The 26,038-nt window shown below is 33.9% G+C and overlaps 1 protein-coding gene and 1 non-coding gene across 2 annotated transcripts in view; one reads left to right on the top strand and one right to left on the bottom strand.

Annotated features, from left to right (window-relative positions):
* Positions 1-26,038, top strand: part of acoxl (acyl-CoA oxidase like) — a 354,958-nt gene that overhangs the window by 269,191 nt on the left and 59,729 nt on the right. The window lies entirely within an intron of this gene.
* The window catches only part of LOC137487444 (uncharacterized), an 81,785-nt gene continuing 65,373 nt past the window's right edge, over positions 9,627-26,038 (bottom strand). The window contains exon 2 of the transcript XR_015506476.1: positions 9,627-13,831. This is a non-coding gene — a transcript (uncharacterized LOC137487444). The remainder of the gene's footprint in view (positions 13,832-26,038) is intronic.

The following is a 26,038-nucleotide window of genomic DNA, read 5'->3' as shown; positions in this document are numbered from 1 at the left end:
GTCATTTCCAAGCATTACCTAAACTTTTGTTACTACATTTTTCAATGTTTGTTCAGCATCCGAAATCGGTCACAGTTTTCAATACAGTTTTATTAGTTAATATATTTACTAACATGAGTTGTACAGCATTTATTAATCAAAGTTCAACATTTAGGGCGGCGGATGTATGGATGCTGGAAGGGCATCCACAGTGTAAAACATATGCTGGATAAGTTGGCGGTTCATTCCGCTGTGGCGACCCCTGATGAATAAAGGGACTAAGCCGAATGAAATGAATGAATTAGTTCAACAGTTACTAACAATTTTGACTTCATCTGTACATGCACACATTAACGTTAAGTGTTTGGAGTATGCAGATGTTTCGTTTATTTTTCCCACTGTTAACACTCACTGTTGTCTGGTAAATCAGACGGATGATTCATCAATTTTGCATAAATGTTAACAGTCTGCTGGTTTGTTTAAGGTCACCTATATATACAGTATGTGCTAGATAGTGACTGAATAGTGAGTCATTGTTTGTGAAAATAAATAAATGGTTGCCATTAAAATATTACACATGTAGGTGAAGAAATAGTGACGTGCAGATGAGTTGACATTTAGAAAACTGAAGTCACTAATCATGTAATCTGTGTTTTCACTATGTAATCCTTTCAAAAAGATTTCGGGGTCATGCTTTATGGTTGTATTAGTTAATGCAAATTTTTTTCATTAAAATTTTTTATATATACAGTATACAGTAAACTTTTTTCACCAAGTACCACCTCACAAAAAAAAATAGTCGGTCCATGTACCACCATAATGAGAAGTATTGGCATACAGTAGCATAGTAGGCCCAGTAAAGAAGCTACAGCTCTGTACAGTTCAAAAACATGGGAGATTAATTCCTGTTATTAAGAATATTTATTATTTCCCGCCTCTTTAAACATTATAAATACTTTGAACATTAACACTGCACTGTGCTTATTTGTAAAAAAACAATCAAAAACAAACAAAATAAAACGTCAGCGTTTATATTGAAATGTGCTTTTAAAAGTTAAAACTGGTGGGCTACTGTTCTTAAAAAGTAAAAAAAAACAAAAAAAAAAAACTCCTGTACTTAAATAAAAGTATTAACATACATTCGCCTGTTCATCGAAACCTGGGGATGTTGCTTGGATCTCATAAATATAGGCTATACTGTATGTCATCACATTGATATATAAATCATTTTTGAAATATATGTAGCATGTACACATGACATATTTGATTCCTCTGCATACCACTAAGGAAGTCTACGTACCACTTGTGGTACAGGTACCACGGTTTGAGAAGCACTGCTGTAGACAACCAAAACAAAAAACTGCCTAAGTGGACTAATAATATTGACCTTAAAATGGTTTAAAATATACAAAACTGCTTTTATTCTAGCCAAAATAAAACAAATAAGACTTTTTTCCAGAAGAAAAAAATATTTTAGTAAATACTGTGAAAAATTTCTTGCTCTGCTAAATATCATTTGGAAAATATTTGAAGGCAAAAATGAACAAGAGGGCGAGTAGTTATGACTTCATCTGTGTACAGTATCTATTAGCACTATATTATTTACTAATATTCTAAAATACTCCTCTTGGTAAAATGCAAAAAGCAAAAACAAATCTATTAATAGTCTTCTAACCTGTATGCAAAACTCATGAATCATCCGTCTGATTTAACCGACACACATTAGTGTTAATAGTGGGAGGACTGAACTCCAACATCTGCATGCTCCAAAACTCATCTGCAAACGCATTTACTAGAGACACACATGTGCATGTGCACCAGTTTAGTTACAAATAATAAGATTCAATTTATACAGCTTCAATCTAACATTTTCACTTGATGCATGCAACTCTAAATGTACTAAAAAATATAGTGTGCACTGAACGTTTCGCTGCCAAACACATGCAAAATACATTTCTGAAACTGCAAATAAACATGTGTTTGATTTCTGCTAGAGCACTCCTCAAATAGTTATAATTAATTGCATCATTGTTCACTAAACAACCATAGATAATCTTCCTGTTAAGCCATATAAAAAAAAAACAAGTCAATTAATATATAAATATAAAAAAACAAAGTTATGTTGTGATTCACAAGTGTGTTCAGTTTATTTACTGTTGTGAATTGCATTATGGGATGTTGATCTCTGCTCTGTTGACTTTTGATAAAGAAATTCAACTCTAAAGTTTGACAAAGTGACTTTTATTGACAATTTAGTAACAATATAATGTATAAGTAGTAATATATAGTCTGTAAAATATCAGAAAATATACTGGCAGTTTAGTACAATGTTTTTTATAGACTAATATACAGTTGAAGTCAGAATTATTAGCCCCCCTAAATTTTTAGCCCCTCTGTTTATTTTTCCCCAATTTCTGTTTAATGAAGAGCAGATTTATTCAACCCATTTCTAAACATAATAGTTTTAATAACTCATTTCTATATCATTTTATCTTTGCCATGATGACAGTAAATAATATTAGACTAGATATTTTTCAAGACATTTCTATACAGCTTAAAGAGACATTTAAAGGCTCAACTTATTAGGCAGGTTAGGGTAATTAGGCAAGTTATTGTATAACGATGGTTTGTTCTGTAGACTATCGAAAAAATATAGTTTAAAGGGGCTAATAATTTTGTCCTTAAAATGGTGTTAAAAAAATTAAAACTGCTTTTATTCTAGCCGAACTAAAACAAATAAGACTTTCTCCAGAAGAAAAAATATTATCAGACATACTGTGAAAATTTCCTTGCTCTGTTAAACATCATTTGGGAAATATTTAAGAAAGAAAAAAATTCAAAGGGGGGCTAATAATTCTGACTTCAACTGTACAACACCAAAGTAGAGAATATATCACTTTAAACTATTAAAAAGGACAAATAAGTCACTGTTTTTCAAACTTTTCAAAGTTAAAAGTTGTTGGATGAAAGCTCAAGCTGAAAAGATGAAGATCCTACAATGCATTTCAAAAGCATAAATAAACGGAGGACAAAAAAAACATGAATCACAAAAATCACCTGCTACTTTAGGTATATACTTTACTGTCCCTGGCATCAGAGATATAACCGCCTTTAATATGTTCAAAAAACATTTAAAGATCTGGTTTACGGAGAATCAGACGTGTCATCATTCCTATTAGAATGAACCGAGCATGTTTCCATTTGTGCCTACCGTCTAAATATTTGTTACAAACGTTTTCGCAAATCATGAGCAAAGTTTTGCAAAACAATGTGCAGATTTGAGCAGAATTTAAATAATCTGTGCATTTACTTTTAGCTATTTTGTATTTAAGTCCTTGTGAACAAACATTTGGTTATTTGATATAAAAGAAAACAAGTTTATCAAAAATAAATAAATAAATAAGCTATTTTGTGAAAATATACAACATCAAGACACATTTTATCATTTTAAAATAAAAATAATGTTCATAAAAGTCACTTTTTTCCAGCTTTTCAAGGTTAAACATTGTTGGAAGAAAGATCAAGGTCTCATAATGCAATTCAAAAGCATAAATAAATGTGGAAAAATATATAAAAAATTAAAATATATAAACATAATTCACAAAATACTGGAAAACTGCTAAAATTACGGATATTACTTTTATTAATCACAATTCAACACTTTTTTTTACACCTTGCATGAAGCATAAAGTGCTGAAATTTTTGTGTGTCAACATGAAAAATCATCATCATGTGCTTTAAATGACATTTGAGAGTGTTACATGTGTCCTTACACACACACACACACACACACACACACACACACACACACACACACACTGGGAATGAGCTGCGCAGCAAAAACCACAAACGCTAAAACGACAGTGATCGCGACTGGCAGACAGATCGTAGGAGGACAGCTCGACGTAAACACACCGTTAAAATAAACAGTCACACGTCTGACCACAGAAGAAGAAGACAAATGTCAAGCTGATGCTGTTTATCAGGGAAACATTTATTGCATGTTACAGGACTCTTATCAACAATTCTTCAGCTGCTCTGCTGGCTGTTTCTACTAGAGTTTAGCTTGAAAATAAATAACTGAGTCGTGTCGGATTTTTAAATTAGTACACAGTAAACAATATCCGTTAATGAACAGTTTCTGTATTTAGTGATTTACAAGTGTTTTCTGTTTATTTACGGTTGTAAATTGCATTATGGGATGTTGATCTCTGCTTTGACGACTTTTGATGCTGAAAATTCAGCTCTACAGTTTAACAATGTGACTTTTTATTGACATTTTAGAAAATAATATGTATAAGTAGTAATATATAGAGAAATAAGCCTGTATTATAACAGAAAATGTGCTGTCCGATTATTATGAGGTTTGTGTAGCGTAATGTACAACATTAACCCAGATAACACCAATATAGCACTTTACACTATTAATAATGTTTATAAAAGTCACTTTTCAAGGTTAAAAGTTGTTGGAAGAAAGCTCACGCTGCCAGAATGCAATTCAAAAGCATGAATGAATAGGGGAAAATACAAACATGAATCACAAAATATTGAAAACTGTTGATTTACCTTTGTTTTACAGTGTAGTCTTTGAAAACAGACTTTCTGTGTTGGGTTTGGGTCAATTAAGAAAATGACAGACAATGATGATATAGAGCACAACTGAGGCATTGCAGAATTATACTCTTGTTTATGTTCAACATTGTAATATTACACACATCCTTCAAAATATACACACATCTGCTCATGAAGTCCTATGTTCATGATTTTAGCGTAGCCATGGGGAACTTTCAAGGGGAAATTATAGAAACTGATGAAAGAAAAGCTAAATAAATACTTACAATAAAAAATAAAAAAATTTATATATATATATTTATATATATATCTTAAATGAATAAATAAATTAAATAATTAAATAACATAAATATTTAATTTAAATAAATACATTAATTGAATAAATAACATACAGATAACTAACTAACTAAATAAATAAATAATTTAAATAAATAAATAATATAAATATATAATTCAAATAAATAAATCCCAATGGGATCCCAATATCCCAATGGCAGTTGTTGTTCTAAACCGGATCAATGTTTGTAGTGAATGAGGTGGTTACCAAGAATGATTTGCAGTATTGTGCATGGGGCTAATTTGGTTTTTAAACTTTTAACTTATGTTGTTGTCTTGATAAGTGTTATTGTGTCGTTGTTGTATGTTTGTAATTGTTGTCCTAAATCCAGTGTTGAAGAAAAATTTCCTTTCTGTGTCAAGCAGAGCGGACAATAAAGTTTAAACTAAACTAAACTAAACTAAATAAAATAAATATATAATTTAAATAGATAAATATATAAATAACATAAATATACAATATAAAAAATAATAATAATAATAATATATTTTAATTGATAATTTAAATAAATAAAAAGTAAATATTTATAAAAAAACAAAATTCATATAAAAAATCAAATAAAAAATATTTGATAAAAATTAAAATATACACTTGAAATAAATATAAAAATAAATATTATATGTTTCTACATTTTAAATGAATAAATACCTTAAATGATGAATTGCAGAATTATAATCTTGTTTATTTTCTACATAGATTTCATAATGCACTAATCTTTAAAGATGTACATACATGTGCTAAATAAATAAATCATTTAAATAAATACAGAATTTCAATAAAATAAATAAATTAAATTTAAAAATAGATAAAAAAAAATTATAATTATTCCATTTAAATGAAAATATATAATTAAAATATATATACAACTTCAATAAATAAATATTAAATTAAATATAACAATTAAATATATATTTCATATTAAATATAATAATAATAATGAGTGAAATCAATTAAAATATCTTAAATGATGAATTGAAAAATTATAATCCTGTTTATATTATTAGTCATAATGCACTAATCTTTTTAAATATAGCTGATATATAGCTTAAATCTGCTGATGAAGTTATACACAACTTAAAAAAAGTAGTTGTCTTAACTTATAATTATAAATTAACTGCACATGACTCGATTTAAGTTGAGTCAGCTCAAAAAGCTCTGCAGCTATTTGAACTACAATTTTAAGTTGCCTTACACCCTTTTGTTTTAAAGCAATTATGACAAAATCTTTAAGGCAAAACTTTGAAGACTGATTAGAGTAAAGCATTATAAATACAATTAATAATTAATACACAGGCCAGAAGGGGGTAAAGATTAGTAATGTAAATAGAGTTTAAAATGCATTAAAATAGCTAATGATATATATAAAAAATAAAAAATAATGATAATCATCATCATCATAATTATAATTTATATATATATATATATATATATATATATATATATATATATATATATATATATATTCCTTTAGAGAAAATTAAGGAATTTTTTTTGCATACAAATACTTGTTGTGCTCCACTGATTCCAGCATAAATGGAAAGAGCAACCGCATGCTGATTCAAAGAAAAACTCATTTGTAAGCATTACTTTAAAAAATAAGTTCAATCATTGTATGCACAGTAGTTGCACAAGAATGATCAAAAACATAAAGCTTAAGCCAAACCCAATGCGCATCATTTGCTCTTCGTGTCATTGCATTGGGACAACAAACACTTAACACACATAAATATGCCCATATGAACAAATCAATGAATCTTGATTTCATGTAAACATCTGGTGACTTCAATCTCCGTCATTCTCAGCGGTTGCATAAGAGAGATAAAATACACAAAGCTGAAGGCTGTGTTTACACCACGCTCTGTTAAAACTTAAAATGGAAAACTCCTTATGTGTTTCATTTACACAACTTCAATTTAGACTCTAAGAAAAAAAAACACAGCTGAAATAGGTCTCAATGCAGGTTTTTGATTATCATTCATGTGATTAAATCGATCTTGTGATAAATTAATTTTCCCAGGTGTGTAAGAAATAGGAAAGAATTATCATTTACAGTATACCCCAAGCAATTAAGTTTTTCAATTCCTCCTCCCTCAGTTGATGGCTAGTAGACGGGATGTTTATTAAGAGTAGGGGTTCCATGTTTCTAAATGATTTATTTATATGCACAGTTGAAGTCGAAATTATTAGCCCCCTTGAATTATTAGCCACCATATTTATTTTTCCCTAATGTCTGTTTAACGAAAAGAAGATTTTTTTCAGCACATTTCTAATCATAATAGTTTTAATAACTCATTAATAACTGATTTATTTTATCTTTGTCCTGATGACAGTAAATAATATTTGACTAGATATTATTCAAGATACTTCTTAGGGCCCTATCATACACCCGGCGCAGTGTGGCGCAAAGCGTGGCGCAATACTTGTTGGGTAGTTTCAGCTTGGCGCAAGAGTCGTTTTGAGGCGTTGCGCTACACTGTTTAAATAGCAAATGCATTTGCGCTCATATGTGCCCCCATAGGCGTTCTGGTCTAAAAAGGAAGGCGTTCTGAGGCGCACTGCTGCCGCGTTGCTATTTTGAGAAACTATAATAGATTTTTCATTAGACCAAAACTAACCCGGTCTAAACTCCAGCGCAGAGTTGCGCCTCGCTTACACACAGCTTAATACGCACAAGAGAGCAATAGGCAAATATCTTTACATATGAAAAAAATTTAATATTAAGGATATATAGAGGATATAATAAGAATAGATATAGAATATAAATATAAAGGATTAAAATATTACAAAACATATTATTTTCTAGCCTACATAAATATGAAAAATCACTGCTTTTATGTCTTCTTCATCTAGGGAGGCTGTTTCAGTTCATTCATAACAATTAGCTTTTGTATAATGTTATTATTATTAGCAGTATTATTTATTATATCCAGATTTATATTTGTTTTATTAAAAACAAGCTTAGATTTGCCCACCTGTCAGGTTTTAGACCATATGGGGCACAGCATGTGTTTTAGGATATAACTCAGGTTTTTGACTTCGTTATTATTGTTCATTTATTCGTTTGCTGGAAATTAGAACTGAATTTAGAAATAGTTTTGAAACGAATATTTGCGCTTAACAAACGCAATTAATTATTTATAGACTAATTGATGTCTGTGCGTAAAGGTTTCCCTATCCAAGAGCGAAAGTGCAAGTGATCCATTATCTCTTATTCTCATGCAGTAGATGCTCTGTTTAACAGTTTTCTGTTAAAAAACACTGTTAACTGTTTGCTAGTGAAATGCTCAGTTTTTCACTTAGACTTACTTTACATCCTGTAAATAGCGAATGTGCTTTTGGCGTGACACAGCTGGCTCTTAAAGGGAATGGGAGATGAGACTCTGATTGGTTTATTCTCAAAACACACCTATAACTCATTAAGAGAATAAACTCAACCCTTTTAGACCATGCACTACGGCGCAAAGCGGATTTTCCCATCCTTAAATTAGCAAAAATGCGTTCTGACACGCCCTGAAAGGGTTTGCGCCCTGCGTTTTGCGCTTTGCGCATGGACCGTCAAAATAGAGCCCAAAGTGTCTTAGTTCTTATTGTTATTCAAGACAGTTTAAAGTGACATTTAAAGGCTTTACTTAGTTAATTAGGTTAACTAGGCAGGTTAGTTTTCTTATTAAGCTATAGGTTTGTTTTGAGAATAAACCAATCAGAGTCTCATCTCCCATTCCCTTTAAGAGCCAGTTGCAGCGCGCCATAAGCACATTTGCTATTTACATGACGACTTTGTAAGTGGAAAAACTGAACGCTTCACTAGCGAGAAAACAGTTAAACAGAGCATCTACAGCCCAAGAATAAGAGATAAGCCTCCTCCAATAGGCCTTTACTTTCACTTTCGCTCTCGCGCATAGGGAAACCTTTACGCACAGACATCAATTAGCCTATAAATAATTAATTTTGTTTATTAAGCGCAAAGATGTGTTTCAAAACGATTTCTAAATTCAGTTCTAATTTCCAGCAAACGAATAAATGAACAATAAGAACGAAGTCAAAAACCTGAGTTATATCCTAAAACACATTATGTGCCCCATATGGTCTAAAACCTGACAGGTGGGCAAATCTAAGCTTGTTTTTAATAAAACAAATATAAATATGGATATAATAAATCATACTGCTTATAATAATAACAACATTTTACAAAAGCAAATTGCACGAATAAACAAAGCAAAGTCCCTGAGATGAAGAAGTGTCTTGCTGCTGGAATAATTGCCGCATCACAGACACCAATATTTTAACAATTTATAAAAAATGAATCCCTTTCTGGCCATCGGATATTAGGCATGGATATATATATATATATATATATATATATATATATATATATATATATATATATATATATATATATATATATATATATATATATATATATATATATATATATATATATATATATATATATATATATATCGATCGTGATTTTGAAAAGGATTACATCACTTTATAAACGTTTATTATAACCATTTGATGAGCCTCCCTATACAGTTTGATATGGTACTTGGACCCGGAGGCTGCTTCGCGTGACATCACACTTAACAAGCAGATGCTGTAATAATAAAACCTCTTTGCCTAACGACTTCAGAAATCTCAGACTCCTTTAATTCTGTTGAACCATTTTTTCACAACAATTTCAATTCATTCGTGAACATTTTGCAATTAGAAATGAAAACAATGAAAGACAGTCAAGTTTAACCCTCAAAATGCATTCAAGTTGAGCTTTATTGCCATTGCGCTACATGTGTGGACATACAGTGGAACAAAATGTGGTGTCTCGCAGGACCACGGTGCTACATAAATAAACATAATCATGAATATGAACAACACTGGATGTAAGAGCTGTTTTAAACCTATAACATACCCAAATAGCACTCTAACTATGCATATTCTATACATACTTAACTATAAACATAACCTAAGACATACTATACAAGTGCTTTTACATAAGACAGAACAATATTCTGCAAGATATTGTGCAAGACGCGTTTAGTGATGAAGATTTGTGGTACATTCACAAGTAAACATTGTTTTCCTTATTGAGTCCTTGTAAGATGGAGTCTAATTAAGGTGAGCGGTGCATGTGGAGAGAGAGTGTTTCTACAGGCGGTTTGTCAAGCCCACTCACTCAGACATACTTAATATATGTTTCTTTATTTAACCAGATAAAAACCCATTGAGATCAAGACCTCATTTACAAGGGTGAGCTGGCCAAGAGGTCTGCAACACACGATTTATATAAAAAATAAAAATAAATAAAAAATAAAAATGTAATAATGTTAGTAATAAATATAAAATTGCTTTAATATAAAAATACAGTTCAGTTTTCCAGCTTAACCACATTTCAATATATTAAAAACACATACATTGAGAAATGGACTGTTGTTGTTTGTTAAAAAGGATAGAGCGAACCGATGTCATTGGGATGAGCTCAGCTATCTTTAGTTCAGACTGAAGAGTATTCCAGGATGAGGGGGCGGCATGACTAAAGGCTCGCTTCCCTATTTCAGTTCGAACCCGGGGAACAGTCAAATGATAAGCTTCACTTGAGCGTAGGGCATACTGGCTTTTAGGGTGCTTTCACACCTGTGAATCGATTCAGTTGTTCTGAAACAGAAATTACAATTGTTACATTGTTGCTCTTTGCTCTTGGAGCGGTTCGCTTTCACACTGCAAAGTTTCTAATCGGACCAAAAGAGCTAAAACAAGTCACGTGCGAGTAAACTCTCCTTACATTGGTCAGAGTGTGAGGGTTTATTTTGCAGCGTCCCGCTCAGCTGTCAGGAGAGGTGGTGATTTGGTGGTGATTGACAGGGTGCGCGCGGCGTGTCTGAGGAGAGACACGGTGGGGAGGGGTGAGAAGGGTGCGCGACGATGCCTATTTGAGGACTGGGAGAGAGACGCGAGATTACCGGGAGATCATCACTCGTTTGCGGGCATCCGGAGACTCGCGAAACTTCCCGCCCTACTCATAATTCTCTCTTCATATAGCCGTAAGCCTATTACATATCCATAAAACACTGTGATATAACCGCGCTCGGATCGTTTGCTTTCTCACTGCAATTGAACCGCTCCAGGGTTCGTTTCAATCGAGCCGAGACCACCTCATTCAAGCGATCTCGGAGCGATTACTTTGGCGCGGAACAGAGCGCGATTGCCCTGTTCACATATGCCAATCGAACCGCGCTAACTGGGCAAACGAGACACGTTCCGAAACAAAAGTGTAGGTGTGAAAGCACCCTTAGACTTATGGAGAAGGAATATAGGTATGAAGGCACCAGTCCCAGAAGAGCCTTGTAGACCAGAGTCATCCAATGGGTGTACCTTCTTACATTAATATTTATTGTTGCAAATCTGTATACTGTTTTAAAAGTTTGGACACAAATGATTTTTATTTCATAAAATATGTTTGTTTAGCTATGTTTTATCTCATCAGCAATTTTCCATTAATGAGTGAATGTGGAAATTTGGTATTACTACATTATTTAAGCATGCTATTTCTGCATTTACTCAGATTTATTAATAAAAATAAAATATTTTCCAAGTAAAATTCCATATAAAGCATGGCCAAAATATGTATCTTTATTTAAATTCCCAAAAATGTATTGAATATCACAACATTTTAGTTATAACTAGGGCCAGACACAATCTGCAGAACTTTTTTTTTTGCTATTTCTTAGGAGAATTTGGCAAAAAAAATAATAATAATCTGCAGATCATCATATGCAGAATGATTTTGGCAGTATCATAACTAAACACTTAATATATGAAATAAAAAAATTATAAATTTTTAACTTTATTTAATATTTACAATGTGGATTCAATTAGATCCACTTATTTTAAAAAACAGAGCAAGTCTCTGATATAATATATCTACTAAAAGACAGAACATATTACTTAACAAACTACATTGTAAATAAATCATATAAACATTTTCATAATAGTCACTATTATTAGTTAATTTTAAAATTAATTAAATATAAATTTACACACATTTACACAAGTAAACAAATAGACTCAATGAAGAGCTAAAAATCTGTGGAAATCTGCAGATTCCTTGTGGATCTAATTATAACATTACTCTTAGTGCTATTCAAACAAACTAAACGTATTTAACAACAACGTATTTAGTAACAATATCGATGCTGTAAAAGGTCCCTTATGAAACTGAAAATAGTCTTGTCAATCTTTAATCAGAAGATTTTAGTGGCTAAACAACACTTCTGTGAAGATTTAACTCATTTGTGACAACAACATCTAATGTTACATCAGCTTTGCGTGAAGCTAAAACAGTTAAAACAGAACATTACCTGTCTAATGCCTAGTTCAGACTGCGTGATTTTAACCCCGATTTTGGCTCGCCGACAAGTTTTGAGAAATCGCTGACAAATGCCTGAAATCACAGGCAAATCGCTGCTCGTGCACGTGAGTGACAATCACACAGTATGAACGATCAAAGACGCGATCTGAGAGAATCGCCGATGAGTCGCCGATGCCTGCGAGATATTTGGCGTGCTGAATATCTGGAGCTGTCGGCAATTCAAATCATGCTGTGTGAACTGAGTTTTGACTGAAAATAACATCGGCGATCCCCTACAGCCAATGAGAGAGCAGCTTTCACTTGTGTGTGTGTGTGTGTGTGTGTGTGTGTGTGTGTGTGTGTGTATACCTGCTGCAGGCCAGCGGGAGGCTGGGGGAGAAGTTAAAAGCGCTCTTTTTCAGTTTATTTGGACCCAATAAATGGAGGAAAAACTAGTGGAGGTTTGACAGGACTCAGGAGCATCCGTGTCTGTTTGACGTTTCATACAGAAAGAAATTAGTTTATTATCAACGTCGAGGAGAAATGGCTAATTCCCTTTAAACCCAGTTGAGCAAACATGTACATGTTCTACCCCATTAAAGGCTTCATTCTCATTATGTAGTTAATAACAAAAGATATACTACATGTTTTTGGCTGTGAGACGTAGTTTGGACGAAGTTGTCAGCGATTCTTCCTATAGTAAAGTCATGCAATGTGAATGTCCATGTCGCCGAACCATCTTGCAGTGTAAACAAAGCAGCGACGAAACGCTAGTCCAGATAGTCAAGCAGTGTGAAAACATCTGTGACACGACTAGTTTGAAAATCATGCAGTCTGAACTCGGCATAAGAGAAATCTTTCAGACATTGTGTCATCCTGTCTCCAATGTGCAAAGGTAACTCCAATATTGATTCAGGTTTTTAAAAAGTTTTGATTCAGCAGGTTTTTACCGATCGCGCTCTCTCTCTCCCTCTCTCGTGAATGCGCGGCGGTCGGCAAGCTGCGTAAGCTGCAAAAGGCTGCGCAGTTGTTCAAATCTGTATTTGCTGACAGACAGATTGGGCTACTTATCAGAATTATGAGAGATGTCGGTCCGACTCTATTTAATTGGATGAACATTTTTTAGTTTTACACCTTACCCTAAATTTAAAAATACATATAAACACATTTAGATCATTTACTTTAATCATTACTATTAGAATGTGAAGAGACTTTCAACCAGCACAACAACAAAAGCTTCTGAAGACCATCACCTACTGCACCTTTAAGTCATTTTGTTAGATCACTTCCAGTTTTGGCTTTGGCACTGACTAATGTAATGCATATTCACAAATATATGAATTAATAGCATGCTATAGAAAGTGTTCATTTTACAGAGAGGTCTGTAAGGGGTGTACTCATTTATGCTGGACACTTTAAAGACACACAAATACACAATTCACCCGTGTGCGCTTGGCAAACATCCCGTCAGAAGTGTGTGAGTGTGTTGAACTGTTCAGATCAGTGTCCAGTGATGAGCTGTAAATATGAGCGTCTGACCTGAAGATCTGCGTTTTGTCTGATGATCTGCTGCTGCTGTGTCTGCACCTCACTGAGACCTGCACACAAACACACACACACACACACACACTTTAGTTGACGTCCAGAGTCAGCAGTTAATAGCAGAGCTGAGGTTTCAGAGCCTGAGGCAGAGTCTCCGCTGACCCAAACCTGCTTTTCCAGCCTGTTTCTCAGCGCAGTGCCAGAGGAAACACGTTAATCCTAACGCACACTTCATTGCACACACACACACTTTGAGCAAAAACAAATCCTGGTTGCTTTTAATTATGAGTCATCAGAATTTAAATTACACTGAACAGCTCGAGTAGCTTAAAGATTTGAGTTAGAAATGTGGCTGACTTAGTTTATAAGTTACAGTTCACATACAAACACATGCTGTCGTGAGTTGTGTGTCGTATTATTTTTTGCAGTACACACACACACACACATGGCAGTGCAGTGGCGCAGTGGGTAGGGCTGTCGCCTCACAGCAAGAAGGTTACTGGTTCGAGCCCCGGCTGCGTCAGTTGGCATTTCTGTGGAGTTTGCATGTTCTCCCCGTGTTGGCGTGGGTCAAACACATGCGCTGCAGATGAATTGAATTAACTAAATTGTCCATTGTGTGTGTGTGTGTGTGTGTGTGTGTGTGAGAGAGAGAGAGAGAGAGAATGAGTGTTTATGAGTGTTTCCCAGTACTGGGTTGCAGTTGGAAGGGCATCTGCTGTGTAAAACATATGCTGGATAAGTTGGCGGTTCATTCCGCTGTGGCGACCCCAGATTTATAAAGGGATTAAGCCAAAAAGAAAATGAATGAATGAATGAACACACACACAGGTATACATACATATATACACACAAAAACAGAGACATACACACATCATATACACAAACGGTCTCACACATGCATACTACACACAAAAAACACACATAAACACTCACCTAAACACACACACACACACACACAGGTATACATACATATATACACACAAAAACAGAGACATACACACAGAGACAAACGGTCTCACACATGCATACTACACACAAAAAACACACATAAACACTCACCTAAACACACATAAACATACACATCATGCACCAGCAGTCACACATGATCTCACATACATACACACTACAGACAAAAAACACACACTCACAAGCATGAATAAACACACAAGCACAGAGAAACACATGCTCACACACACATACACACAAAGAGACACACGGTCTAACACACTACACACACATTCATTTTCATCCATTCATTTTCCTTCGGCTAAGCCCCTTTATTTATCAGGGGACACCACAGTGGAACGAACTGCCAACTATTCCAGCATATGTTTTACACAGCGGATGGCCTTTCAGTAGCAACCCATTACTGGGAAACACTCATACACACTTATTCACACACACATGGCCAATTTAGTTCATCAATTCCCCTATAGCGCATGTGTTTGGACTGTGGGGGAAACCAGAGCACACGCCAACACAGGAAGAACATGCAAACTCCACACAGAACATGCCAACTGACCCAGCCAGGACTCAAGCCAGAGACGTTCTTGCTGTCAGGTGATCGTGCTACCCACTGTGCCACCGTGACTCCCTCTTGTTTATTTTATTTGACAAAAAATAAGAGAATACACTTAATTCATCAAGGATTAACATAATGAATTTTTAAAAACAAAAACACATTCGGCTTAGTCTATTTCAGAGGTAGCCACAGTGGAATGAACCGCCAAATATTCCAGCATATGATTTATGCAGCGGATGCCCTTCCAGGCACCCAGTATTGTAAAACACCCATACACTCTCATTCACACTCATACACTACGGCCAATTTAGTATATTTAATTCACCTATAGCGCATGGCTGCGTCCGAAACCACATACTTCCATACTATATAGTACGCCAAAATCAGTATGCGAGCCGAGTAGTATGTCCGAATTCACAGAATTCGAAAATCAGTATGCGAGAAGTACCCGGATGACTTACTACTTCCGGCGAGATTCCGGAGTGCGCATCCCATGCATGCTGCGCTATCCCACGATGCCCCGCGAGAGAATTCATGAATGGAAGTAAAGCGACGCAACTGACGTAGGTAGGTCACGTGACCATGACAAAATGGCGGATGTAGTACGTCCGAATTCCGTTCATACTTTTCACATTCATACTGTATAGAACATACTTTTCTAACGGCCGAGTAGTACGTTTATATTCAAATGCAGTACCTACTGAGTAGTAGGCGGTTTCGGACGCAGCCCATGTGTTTGGACTGTGGGGGAAACCGAAGCACCCGTGCCAACATGGGGAGAACATCCACACAGAAAAGCCAACTGACCCAGCCGGGACTCAAACCAGCGACCTTATTGCAGTAAGGCGACAGTGCTAACCACTGAGCCCACACTGTGACACTAAATTATTGAAATAAACACAAAATACAATCACATTAAAACATACAATAACATCCACCAACATACTATTCTGCAAAGGAGCCAGCTTTTAGATTTTAGACTCAAACTAACCACATTAGTAATACTTTTAATATCAAGTATTTGATGTATTTGGGTTTGCAGCACAACATATGTGAGAAGGGTTGCCACCCAGAGCTACAGAAACGCTTGATCTGTTAGACTCTTAAAGGTCAAAGGAACCCACACTATTTTCACACGCATTTGCACATATACTTCAGCCTTATATTACAAGCAATCTAAATATGACATTAAATAACACCACCGGACATCTTTAATGACAACAATTTACTTAAAAACATGAATAGAGCTTTGATGACAATCCTGTTAACCACAGCACACACACACAGACTGTATATATATAGTGTATGTGTGTGAGTCTGTGTATATATATTATTATTAAGCCACTTTGTGTGTATGTGTATGTGTGTACGTGTTTTTGTGACATATCAGGACACAAATCTGTATAATGACATGGGTATGACACAGGTATTACAAAAAGGAGGTGAAATATGAGGACATTGGGGACGTCCTCGTTTCTCAAAATGCTTATAAATCCTATAGAATGAGTTTAATCAGAGTAAAGCTGCACACAGTCTCCTGTGATAGTTGGGTTTAGGGGTAGGGTGGGGTGAGGGCAATACAATTTATGGTTTGGACAGTATAAAATGAATGGAAACCTATGTAATGTCCCCACTTTTCACAAAAACAAACGTGTGTGTGTGTGTGTGTTTGTGTTTGTGTGTGTGCGTACATTCATTTTCTTTTCGGCTTAGTCCCTTTGTTAATCCGGGGTCGCCACAGGACATATTTTACGCAGCGGATGCCCTTCCAGCTGCAACCCATCACTGGGAAACATCCATACACAATCACACACACTACGTTCAGTTTTAGCATACCCAATTCACCTATAACACCGGAGAACCCGGAGGAAACCCACACGAACATGGGAAGAACATGCAAACTCCACACAGAAATGCCAACTGACCCAGCCGAGGCTCAAACCAGTGATTGTGCTACCTATTGTGCCACCGTGTCACTGATATATATATATATATATATATATATATATATATATATATATATATATATATATGAGCAATAGTACACTCGTAGCAGTGCGATATGGCTGTATTTCAGCACTGGTTGAAGGCAGGCCTTAACATCCCACCAGTGCTGATATACAGCCATATCGCACTGCTACTCATGTGATATTGTGTGTTTATACAACAGTTCAACGGCACATTCGTGTATATAAATATGAAAATCAAACACGAACGGTCTAAAAACCCCTTTTTAATTAGGAACTACTTTCTTCTGCCATTCATCCACATCTGCAGCTGACGTCAGAACAGCAGAAGCCATTACTAATTCAACAACGTCACTTTAGAGCTGGTGTTTAATAGACTCTCTCTAGCGGAATGTCTATGGTGATGACAAAACAGCTGATTTTTTGCTCACATTTTAAGACTATAAGGCTGAACGTCACATGAATTGCCATCAGTCTACAGAGGTATCTTCTTACAGTGTTACAGTCTACAGTGTTTCTCTGTTGCAATCGGGAAATCACAATAAGTAACCTCGAAAAAAGCAACACAATCACTACCAGACTGCTGTTGTGTTTGCGATAAGGAAAAACGCTAAACACATGCGGACTTAGCTTCTTTCGTTCTGCCAACACAACACACATTCCTGATATGTGAGCAAATCTGTAAAAATACAGCACTACAATATACAAAAGAGAGATCGACTTAGGGCCTACTCACACTGTGCTATCCGTACCGTGCCCAGGCCCCTTTCCCAGATCGTTTGAGAAGTGTGAGTGCGCTGAATCGGGCTCAGGCACGGTTCACTTGGCCGGCCCTGGCCCAGTTGGAAGATGTGGGCCTGAGCGCGGTTCACTTGGGCTTTGGCGCGGTACATTTGTAGTGTGAGTGCAAAACGCACCTAAGCCCGAAACTTAAAGCGAGACGTGACTTTTAAGGGGCTGTTTTATATGGATTTATTAATCATTCTTACTGTATAATGAACGCAAACTGCCCTAGATTATTAAAGACGCAAACCCCTCACTGCACGACAGCTGCACCTTCAGCAGACCTCCTCATTCCTGCAGCACGAGGACTTTATGATTGTTTATGAGCGCCAAAAGGGGCGGATCTGTTCGGTGAAATATCTGACTGAGTGTCACCGCATCCCTAAGGACTGTTTGGCGAAATATTTGACTGCATGTCACTGCATAACAAACAACTGAAACGATATAACTAGAGAAATCTCCACTGTGCTGCTGAGCGATAGCGCTTCTCACTGAACAGCGCAGCATCGATGATGTAAGTATGCCCAGGCCCAATTATAGTGTGAGTGCGGGCCGTCGGGGGGAGACATGAGGGGGGACAAGCGTGCTTTGACCCAGTTCGAGGCAACTGTACACACACAACAGTGCGAGTACGGCCTTAGAATATCACTTACCAGCATACCTGCTAACATGTCTCTGAAAATGCGGGGGGGAGGAGGTAGTTTGGGGGTGAGGTCTCTGAATAGCACTGTTGAGAACCGAGATAGGATGCAGCGGGTTTTGAGCGGCTGCTGCGATCAGGAACTGTACTAAAGTTGGCGACCCAGTGGTGTTTACAGACTGTACCAAAGGGGGGGGGGGGGGGGATTACGAGAGTTTTCTGGAAGAAATAAAAAACGAGAAGGTTGCGGGTGATTGGTCAGAAATACGGGATACTCCCAGGAAAAACGGGAGTGTTGGCAGGTGTGCTTACCAGTTTAATAATGATTTGATCAGCTGTAGTTAGAAATCAGACTGCTGTATCTTTTAAGCGTAAGGGCTTATTAAGCGGTTCTGTTGCCATCTTGTGGATAAACACGTCAACCGTCTTCGGTCTATGATATGGCAGATAATGGCCACCGACGAGCTTTCTTAGAAATTGTACAAATTTTAAAACAGGCACTATTCTTACAAATAAACTGCATATTTGCAATCTAAACAACTACACTCTCTACTAAAAAGCCTATACATACAGGGGTTGGACAATCAGACTGAAACACATGGTTTTAGACCACAATAACTCATAAGTATGTTGCTGGGCCTCCTTTTGCAGCCAAATAAAACATCAAATGGTCTTGGGAATGACAGATACAAGTGGCCAAAAGGATTCTGAGCCAAACTTCTTGTAAAATAGTGGCCTGGTTATTAAGTGATGCTGGTGGAGGAAAAGGTCTCATGACTCGCTTCTCCAAAACACCCCTAAAGTGCTCAATAATATCTGTTGACTGTGCAGGCCACGGGAGATGTTCAACTTCACTTTCATGTTCATCAAACCACTCTGTTACCAGTCTTGCAGTGTGAATTAATGCATTATCATACTGATACATGGCACTGCCTTCAAGATACAATGTTTGACCCATTGGGTGCACATGGTCCTCCAGAATGGTTCGGTAGTCCTTGGCAGTGACGCACCCATCTAGCACAAGTATTAGGCCTAGGGAATTCCATGATATTTCAGCCCAAACCATCCCTGATCCACCTCCATGCTTCACTTTGGGCTTCAACAGTCTGGGTGGTACATTTCTTTAGGGCTTCTCCACACCGTAACTCTGTCAGATGTGAGAAAGACAGTGAAGGTGGACTCATCAGAGGACAATACTTGTTTTATGTTGTTCACAGCCCAAGCTTTTTGCTGATGGCACCATTGAAACCGACATTTTCTCTACCATCTCTAAACACTAAAGGCGATCGGTTTTAAATGAACTACATATTCGCAATATTTAAACGCCTAACTTCATACCTAAAAGAAAATCTTACAATACATTAAATATTTATACATTTAAATACCAGTCAAGATGTTAAAAAATCTCTACTAAAATACTAAAGGCGATAGTCTTTAAACAAACTTCATATTTGCAATCTAAACAACTACATCCTCGCTTAAAATATACATTAATACATTAAATATTTAAGCATTTAAAAGCCCTTTGAATTGTTCAAACTCTACTAAAGCTCTAAAGGCGATCCGCTTTCGATTGTTAAACACATTTTCTTTGCAGCATGGAAACTGAAGTCTACTTCTGTCTTAGTTGCAGCTGAATTATGTAGGATTTTTGTGGTCTGAATACATTTGCATCTAGCAGCTGAATACAAATCACATCACGCTTTTAATCGAGGTGCAAAAACAAACAGATTGCGGTAAACGCCATTTAACGGGAAAGCAGCGGTGCCACCTGTGCTAGAAAATAATGTCAAAAACAAATAGAAATGAAGCCACACACACACACGCAAACACACACACACACACACACACACACACACACACACACACACACACACACACACACACACACACACACACACACATTTAGATTTGCATTGTGCAACCAAACCACATGGTCTTCTGATAATCCCCTCATTGATAACAGTTCTTTGAGAAACTTTTAAAAAACAAGCAATAAAAAATACATTTATTATATATTACATTAAATTAACTATATAATACATTCACTGATTCATTTATTACGGTATTTAATTCATCTTTGTATTCTACTTTGTAACTACAGTTGTTCATTCTTAGTTTATGTTAACTGATTGCACTTTAACTAATGATAAATTTGCTTTTTAATGCTGTAAAATGGTGTTAAAATGTAAAATGATAAGTTAGTAAATGATTAACTGTGGTTTATAAAATGCTGCACAGGTATTGTCCATTATTAGTTTGTGTTAACAAATACATCAACTTTTTGCAATGTGTTGTCAACTATTTCTAATGAAAAGTAGCTAAAGCCTGCCAAAGCCCGTCATGTCTCGAACTGCCCCAAATCCACATGCAGAGGTGTGAATGCAAAAGTCTGGTATCATCTGGTATCATTTTAGAGAAAAGTGACTAATGCATCCTTGCTGTATAAAAGTCTTAATTAAAAAAAAACAAAATGACACTTATATTTAATAAATCCTGTTTAATTGTGCCAATGACATCAAGAATTAAGCAAACATACATAACAAAACTGATATTCTTGACCATGCAAGATTGCATTTATTTGATTTAAAGTACAGTAAATATACAGGAAAATTGTGAAAGGCTATTAAAATTGAAAGTAACTACTTTGTGCTTAATTTTATACATACATAAATAAATAAATAAATAAATAAATAAAAAAAAATATATATATATATATATATATATATATGTGTGTGTGTGTGTGTGTATATATATATATATATATATTAATCAAATGCAATCAAAATATACAAATGTTTTGATGTTGATTGGTTGTTATAACTCATATTTTATTCGAACCACACTGTAAATACATCGGTAAATGATCAGTATGCTTTAATATTGCATTATTGGATCATTGATTTTTGTTCCAACAACTTTTGATGCTAAAAAGATTGAAAAAAAAAGTGATTTTATTGTCATTTCTAATAGTTTAAAGTGATATATCATCTGTATTGGTGTAGTAAATTACTGTACAAAACTTTGTTAATAAACTGCCAACACTTTTATTCTGAGACTTAATTATCTAAATATTATTTAATATACACAATATATTATCTCAAATGAAAATGTTAATAAAAGTAACCGCAGAGTTAAATTTTGATGAAAAAATGTGAAATATAAAAAGCAAATATTGTAATATTATATAAGAAAAAGTATTTAATATTATATCAAAATAATTTATGTCACATCTCTTAATACAAAAAACACACTCAATGAATCTTGTTTAAACAAAAAGTGTAAGTAATAAATAAATTTTTTGTTTAAAATAGAAAAAAAATAAATAACTATATATATAAAAAATGAAATATAAAAAAGTGGATATTATAAAATAAATCAAATACATTTCTTTTATTTTTAAATTAATGCATTATTTATTTAATATTGACACTAAATAAATGTAACTTTTTTAACGGAAACATAAATGTGCATAAAAGTTTGCCTATAATAAGCAATGCATGTCACACAAACAGAAAAAATGTCAAATATATCTAAAAAAAAATAAAACAGTGCATTTTCCTTTAATAATTGTCATGCTTGTATGCTTTCTCTGATTTAAGAGGACAAAAACAGGTTTATTGTGCAGGAACACACTGGAGAGGAATAAAGACAAACATCAGTCTTTGCCGGGTCTTCATAATATGACGAGCGTCGCCAGTGTGTTTTGCATGCTGACATAAGCACACGCGCCTTTATCACATCTATGGTATGACGAATAAATGAGATGCAATTTAAAAACAACTATGATTAGTAAGAATCCCCAGTGTGAGCAATGGAAGGACACCCATAGGAGGACGAGTAATTTCATCAAGCACAAAGTTAGCAGTCAAAATGAGTGTGTGCTTGCATATGCGTGTATTATAGGAAACAGTGTAAAAAAAGACAACACACATTCAGTGTAAATTATATTAGGGCAAAATCATGACAAACATGTTTTTTTTATATTACTTATTATTTAACTTACTATATTATTTAACTTGATTTAATAAGTTAAATCACCTTTTAACTAATATTTTAGGTTATACAAAGTATAATTATTAGTTTTAGTCAGTGTGATTGATCCAAGTTGAGATGACTAGAACAGTAATTTGATTAAAATACCAAACTTTAGCGTAGCAAGATTTACTTTAACAGTGTGTGAATCAATAATTAGTCATGCTAAACAAAATAACTGCACAATATATTATTATACATGATATGAAACTTCAATCATAATGGTATGAGATACTTTGCTGTATTACAGTATATAAAGTAACACATAAACAACACAAAAATAAATTATTAGTGATTGATTAAATAAATGAACTAATATTAATATGAGAGAATGTTTAATATCCAAAAATAAATAAATATATAAATAATTGTACCCATACACTCCTGTGCTCTATTAAATAAATAAATATCCATCCAATCAGTGTCATTACGCAGTCAAATATAGTCAGAATATATCATTATCAATATGCAGTCACAATACATCATTATCAGTATCATTATGCAGTCAAAATATGCAAAGTTAATAATAATAATAATAATGATAATAATAATAATAATAATAATGATAATAGATTAAATATATTAACTAATATTAATGAGGATGGTCAATATCAAAAATCAAAAAATAATAATTGTACCCATACACTCCTGTGCTATATAAAACATAAATAAATAAATAAATAAATAAATAAATAAATAAATAAATATCAAATCAGTTTCATTACGCAGCCAAATATAGCCACAATATATAATTAATGATTTGCAGTCCCAATACATCATTATTAGTATCATTAGCAAGTCAAAATATACAAAAGTTAATAATAATAATAATAATAATAATAATAATAATAGTGACTGATTAAATAAATTAACTAATATTAATATGAGAGGATGTTCAATATCAAAAATTTAAAAATATTAATTGTACCCAAACACTCCTGTGCTATATAAAACATAAATAAATAAATAAATAAATAAATAAATAAATAAATAAATATCAAATCAGTATCATTACGCAGTCAAATATAGTCACAATATATCATTATCAGTATCTTTATGCAGTCAAAATATACGAAAGTTCTGGAGTTGGTTGGGTATTATGACTCATATTTTACTTAAGCAACACTGTAAATACATCCGTAAATGATCAGTTTTCAGTATTTTGTGATTCATATTTTTTTCATATTTTCATATCATATTCATATTTTATTCATGTTTGTTTGTATGCTTTTATATTGCATTATTGGACTTTTGATCTTTGTTCTAAGAACTTTTGGTGCTAAAAAGATTGAAAAGGTGACTTTTATTGTCATTTCTAATAGTTTAAAGTGATATATCGTCTGTATTGGTGTAGTAAATTACTGTACAAAACTTTGTTAATAAACTGCCAACACTTTTCCAGTTATTCTGAGACTTAATTGTCTATATATTATTTCATATACACAATATATTGTCTCAAACAACAAAAAATGTCAATAAAAGTAACCGCAGAGTTCAATTTTCAACATTAAAATTCAACAGAGCAGAGATAAGTCACATAATGCAAACCATAACTATAAATAAAAGCAAAAAGAAGCCTGTGAATCACAAAATAACACAAAACTGATATTTTTGACCATGCAAAGCTGCATTCATTTCATTTAAAGTACAGTAAATATACAGTCAAATTGTGAAAGGCTATTAAAATTGAAAGTAACTACTGTGTGTTTGATTATATATATAAAACCTAACTTATTCTTAAATTTCAACATTATATATAAATATATTAATTAAATGCAATCAAAATATATAAAAGTTCTGGAGTTGGTTGGGTGTTATGACTAATATTTTACTTGAACCACACTGTAAATACATCCATAAATCATCAGTTTTCAGTATTTTGTGATTCATATGTTTGTTTTTATGATTTAGTATTGCATTATTGGATCCTTAATCTTTGTTCCATAATGCAAATCATAACTATAAATAAAAGCAAAAAGAAGCCTGTGAATCACAAAATAACACAAAACTGATATTTTTGACCATGCAAAGCTGCATTCATTTCATTTAAAGCACAGTAAATATACAGTCAAATTGTGAAAGGCTATTAAAATTGAAAGTAACTACTTTGTGTTTGATTATATATAAAAAAAAAACTAATGTATTCTTGAATTTTTAACATGATATATTTATCAATCAGATGTAATCAAAATATACAAAAGTTTTGGAGTTGGTTGGATGTTAAAACTTATGTTTTACTTAAACCACACTGTAAATACATCCATAAACGATCAGTTTTCAGTATTTTGTGATTCATATGTTTGTTTGTATTCTTTAATATTGCATTATTGGATCATTGATCTTTGTTCCAACAACTTTTAATGCAAAAAAGATTGAAAAAGTGACTTTTATTGTCATTTCTAATAGTTTAAAGTGATATATCATCTGTATTGGTGTAGTAAATTACTGTACAAAACTTTGTTAATAAACTGCCAACACTTTTAAAGTTATTCTGAGACTTAATTGTCTATATGTTATTTCATATACACAATATATTATCTCAAATGACTGAAATGTCAATAAAAGTAACCGCAGAGTTCAATTTAAACATCAAAATTAGACAGAGCAGGGATAAAAGTCCCATAATGCAAATCATAAGCATAAATAAAAGCAAAAAGAAGCCAGTGAAGCACTAAACAACACAAAACTGATATTCTTGACCATGCAAGGCTGCATTTATTCAATATCCGATCAGTAAATATACAGTAAAATTGTGAAATGCTATTAAAATTGAAAGCAACCATTTTGTGTTTGATTATACATACATAAAAGTCAATTTACTTCTGGATATTCAACATGATTCTTTAGAAAGTGCTGCTGATTAAAGCTGAGATAATGAAAGTTACCATATTACGATACACACACACACACACTTTTTATCCAGGACACGACGCAGCGAGACAAAAATACAAGCTTACACTAAATCTTAGAGTTGAATTAGTGCAGTATCTGAATTAACTCACCACAAACACTACAGGAGTTAGTCAGACACTAGGAAACACAATACGCGGTTTCTCATCGCCTTCTCGCCAATAATTCAGCATATTAGACTAACTACATTAACACACTTTTTAATCTACAAATCCAAACATCAAGTATTTGCACCTCTGATAAACGTATAGGAGCTAATCTTCAGACGGTGCCAGTTTTTGAGGTTGTGTGGGAGCCGACAGTCTTCAGAGGCGAGTGTTTTTGCTCTAAAATGAGGTCAAAGATTATTCGTCTGAGAGTGATTGTGAATCTCCAGGTTTTATTTAAGGCATAAAAATACAAC

This window comes from Danio rerio, chromosome 13 (assembly GCF_052040795.2).
Source record: "Danio rerio strain M-AB ecotype USA chromosome 13, GRCz13ab, whole genome shotgun sequence".
In the NCBI taxonomy this organism is placed as follows: Eukaryota; Metazoa; Chordata; class Actinopteri; order Cypriniformes; family Danionidae; genus Danio; species Danio rerio.
This window is presented reverse-complemented; position numbering and strand designations above follow the sequence as displayed.